The sequence below is a fragment of the Moschus berezovskii genome, chromosome 3 (assembly GCF_049115385.1).
Source record: "Moschus berezovskii isolate FMDL1 chromosome 3, NW_MosBer_1.0, whole genome shotgun sequence".
NCBI classification, from domain to species: Eukaryota; Metazoa; Chordata; class Mammalia; order Artiodactyla; family Moschidae; genus Moschus; species Moschus berezovskii.
The window spans coordinates 116,065,826-116,070,457 of record NC_142462.1 but is presented as its reverse complement, the minus strand read 5'-3'; the positions used below and the strand labels follow the sequence as shown (position 1 = coordinate 116,070,457).

At 47.0% G+C, this 4,632-nt stretch overlaps 1 pseudogene; it reads left to right on the top strand.

The window, feature by feature from the left end:
* The first annotated feature begins 2,716 nt into the window (after positions 1-2,716).
* LOC129551990 (olfactory receptor 6V1-like) lies at positions 2,717-4,305 on the top strand (annotated as a pseudogene).
* Positions 4,306-4,632: the final 327 nt, after the last annotated feature.

Genomic DNA, 4,632 nt, shown 5'->3' with positions numbered 1-4,632 from the left:
GTAGGTACTGGAGTGAGAAGACTCTGGTTTCAAACCCCAGCTGTGCATTTATTGGCTATATGACTTAGGATGGAGATCCTTACACATTTTGAGATTTTTAATCACCTGTGATATGGAGATGAAAACTTTCATGGTCACTTTGCACTGTAGGAGCCAGTGCGTGGTGGGCACTGGGTGAATGAGTTCTGCCCATCCCCAGCCCCTGGTCCACAATGCTGTAGTCAAAAATTCCTCAGCAACCAGAAGTTCTTTTTTAATTTTGTGTCCGGCCTGATTCTTGGGTTTCACTGGTGGCTCAGATTGCAAAGAATCCGCCTGCAATGTGGGAGACCTGGGTTCAATCCCTGGGTTGGGAGGATCCCCTGGAGAAGGGAAAGGCTACCCATTCCACTATTCTGGCCTGGAGAATCCCACGGATAGAAGAGCCCAGTGGGGTACAGTCCTTGGGGTTGCAAAGAGTCAGACAACGGAGCCACATACTTCCTTACTAACTAGATAGTGAAACCTAATCTGAACTTAACTGGGAGGCTATTTATTGCCTTTCCTTATTCTGTTCAGTGTGAATGTTTGTGTACTTTGCTTCAGAAACAGTAATGTATTTGATTCCAGGGTATGCCAGACCCTTCTGGGATTGGATTCTGAAACACACCTGTTCTCACCTTATCTTTCTCTCTTTGTTTTTAAAGATATTTTTTTGATGTGGGCCATTTTTTAAGTCTTTATTGAATTTATTACAATAATGCTTCCATTTTATGTTTTGGATTTTTGGCCTTGAAGTATGTGGGATCTTAGCCCCCCACCCAGGGATCAAACCCACACCCCTGCATTGGAAGGGGGAGTCTTAACCACTGGACAGCCAGGTAAGTCCCCATTTTATCTGTCTGATGAGAAATTGTCAGGCCATGACTGCTCCATTACCTTCTGTTAAAGTCTAAAATGCACATACACAAATAATCATATAAGAAAACATGAATTTCCATGTTCAAAATCTTTTTGCTCAAGACTAGGAATGAAAACTCAATAGATGACCTCATTCAATTGTTTAATCAACATTTACAAAGTCCTTATACTTTGTAAGATGTGTTGCTAGGTGCTGTGAAGGCTGCAAAGATGAAAAGAGAGACCCGCCACTGAGATACCAGGAATTTAGTGCTTGGGATGAGGGTGGCACAAGAAAACTTATAATATACAAGGAAGAGCATGCTGTCTTCCTTGGTTGGGATTCCAGGCAGGACGGGTTTACTCTTGGAGAGAGGGTGAAGCTTCATAAGGGTGGGACATTTGAAATGTGGGTAGGAATGTGCCAGGCGAAGATGAAGGATGGGGTATTCTGAGCAGAGGGAGCAGTAAGGAAGAGGTGTGAAAGAGGCTGGAATTAACTGTTTGGAGAATAGTAAGTGGTCCAGCTTGGTGGAGGCACAGGGTGTGTGGTAAGAAGGAGCTGAGGATGAGGCTGGAGGGGAAGATGCGCAGGATGGTAGAAAGCTGGGACCGCCAGGGGGAGTTTGTGCTCAATTTAGCAGACAAGGGAAGGGATAGATGTTGCTTAAAATATTTTCTTTTTCTGATTGCTAAAATAATAGGTGTTCAAATAAAAAGAACTTGAAAAACAAAATATATTAATATATATATACACATGCATATATGAAAACATTTAAATGCTCATAATCCACACCTAGAGAGAGCTGTTGTTGATATTTTATTTTACTTATTTTATTTACTTATTTAATATTTAATTAATTAATTAATTTAAATTATTGCTTATTTCATTTGGTATTTTATTTACTTATTTTTTAATTAAAATCTTTTTTGGCTGCACTGGGCTCCCTGTTGCAGTGGGCAGGCTTTCTCTAGTTGCATGTGCAGGCTCAGTTGCCCCATGGCATGTCGGATCTTAGTTCCCAGGTAAAGGATGGAACCTGCATCCCCTGCATTGTAAGGTGGATCCTTAACCACTGGACCACCAGGGCAGTCTCCATTGTTAATATTTTAAAATGAGTCCTTGCAGACTTTTTCTGTTTAAAGGTAGATGACTTAGCTATTTTGATTAATTAATTTTGTGGGTAATGAATAAGTGAAACCACATTGCTTCAGATCATTTGAAAAACAGCCTTTGGACATAATACTGTAGAAAATAACAGTGGTATATGGATAGGTTGGATATACAGATAGGCACAAATAAAAAAGCCATTAAAAATGCTGTGTGGTGATTCAGATGCAATAATCCTTGAACCTGGGTGGTGGCTATGAGAAAAGAAAGGGGACAGGATGAGAAAAAAAACTGTATTTAAAAGGACAGCCATTCAAGTGGTTCAGAGGAAGAAGGAAAACTCAGACATACCTTCCGGGTTTCAAGTCAGGGTGACTGCGGTTTTGGGAGAATGGCCATATTAGCTCTAGGGGACAACTGCGTGTATATTCTCTTACCCATTTTGAGTATGTGGTGGTGTGAGATGGCCGAGAACAAAAGGGCAGATTCAAGATTCATTTACATTTTCAAGATTTCTCTGGTTAAGGGTGAAGATGAGTTTTCTGAAGGGGAGACTAGAGAGACAAAAAATGGATTGGAAGGGAGATGTGGGGACATTCATATTTAGAAAATAGAAGAACAGGAGCTAGAGAAGGGGCCAGCCAAAGAAAAGTCAGAACTGTCAGAGAATTGAGAGTAGAGTGGCTCTACAGTCAAGGGTGGGAACCGCGTGATTCGCAGCCTGAAATGCCGCCGGGAGGGCAAGAAGGACGAGACGAGGCACAAAGGGTGAAGAAGTCACGTGTAAGGCGCAGGTCCCGAGACGTGCAAGTGTTAGTTGCTCGGCTGCGTCTGACTCTTTGTGACCCCCTGGACTGCAGCCCACCCGGCTCCTCTGTCCGTGGAACTCTCCAGGCAAGAATATTGCTGTGGGTAGCCATTCCCTTATCCAGGGATCTTCGCGACTCAGAGATCAAACCCAGGTCTCCTGTGTTGCAGGCAGAGTCTTTACTGTTGGAGAACTCTGCTAATAGCAGGTGTTATTATGATTAAACAACTATCACATCTGGCAGTGAGGAAGAGTTTACCAGACCCAGCCAAATGTCTTGCCCAGAGATGGAGCTTAACAAATGTGTTGAATGAAGTAAAGAGTGAGTAGGAGACAAAAGCGTTAAGTGTTTAGGAGTGACGGTGATGTATGTGAGTGCTGTCGTAAGTTGAGTCAGACTTTTTGTGACCCCCTGGACTGCAGCCTGCCAGGCTCTGCTGTCCACGGCATTTTCCAGGCAAGAAGACTGGATGGTACTGTGGAGCTGGCCAATTCCTAACTCTGTCCAGCAGAACCAATCTGTTCCTTGCCCCTTGGAACCTCCTGCCCTTGGGAATGCGTCTCCTGGACGTTGAATTTGACTATGCATACAGGCCAGTCTGCTTGGGAAGCCAGGCCAGCCATCAGGGAGCAAACTCAAGAGAGAGGCTGGTGGCCATTTCTCAATAAGACTTCCTGGCGTCTCACAGGCAGTCCAGAGAAGGGACATCAAGTGCCACGAGTAACCTCGGCATCGTCAGCGAGTTTGTTCTGCTAGGGTTTTCTCATCTGCACGCGTTCCAGTTCTTCCTGTTCGCTTCATCCTATTGATATAGGCACTGACAGTTCTGGGGAACCTGGCCATTGTCACCCTCACGTTCCTGGACCCCCACCCCCACTCACCCATGCACTTCTTCCTCTGCAATTTCTCCCTCATGGAGGTGCTGCCGGTCACCTCCACTGTGGTCCCTAGGATGCTGGCTGACCTGCTGTCCCCTCGCAGGACCATGGCCCTGGCTGAATGCCTGACCCAGTCTTTCTTTTACTTCTCCCTGGGCTCCACTGACTTCCTGCTCCTCACAGCCATGGCCTTCGATTGCTCCGTGGCCATCTGCCGCCCTCTACACTACCCGACCATCATGAACAGGCCAGTCTGTGTGAAGCTTGTGCTGGTCTGCGGGGTGCTGGGGTTCCTCTCCGTCATCTCCGCGACCCCACAGAAAACCCAGCTCTGGTTCTGCGTCCCCAGCGTCACTGACCACCACTTCTGTGACTCCGCCCCGCTGCTCCAGCGGTCCTGCTCCGACACCCAGCACGTCGAGCTCGCGGACTTCTTCCTGGCCTTGCTCTTCAGAGACCAGACAAGGGCCCCTCCGCGCAGCCCAACAAGGTGGTGGCCTTGATGACTGCCCTGGTGACCCTGTTCCTCAACCCCTTCATCTTCACCTTCCGGAATGACAAGGTCCAAAAGGTCACGGAGGATACGTCCAAAAGGATCCTCCTCAGACACCCAGCCACCCTCAGATGAGAGCAAGGAGGGGGGCCGTCCACTGTGGGTGGCAATCAGGTGCGGTCTCCTCCCTAGTCTCTCCTGCCCGCTCCGCCCCGCTGAAGTCACTGTTCACTCTCCACAGGGAGCGGATGAGTTCACATCCCCGAATGTCTCAAAGGCAGGCGTCTGTGAGCCTGCGCTAGTTAAGGAAAGGGTGATTTCAAGGCAGCTGGGGGTGAAAACAGTGTGATGATGTCAATTCAAATTGTAAAATTGTTTGATTGAAGTCGCTCAGTCGTGTCCGACTCTGTGACCCCATGGACTATAGCCAGGTTCTTCCGTCCATGGGATTTTCCAGGCAAG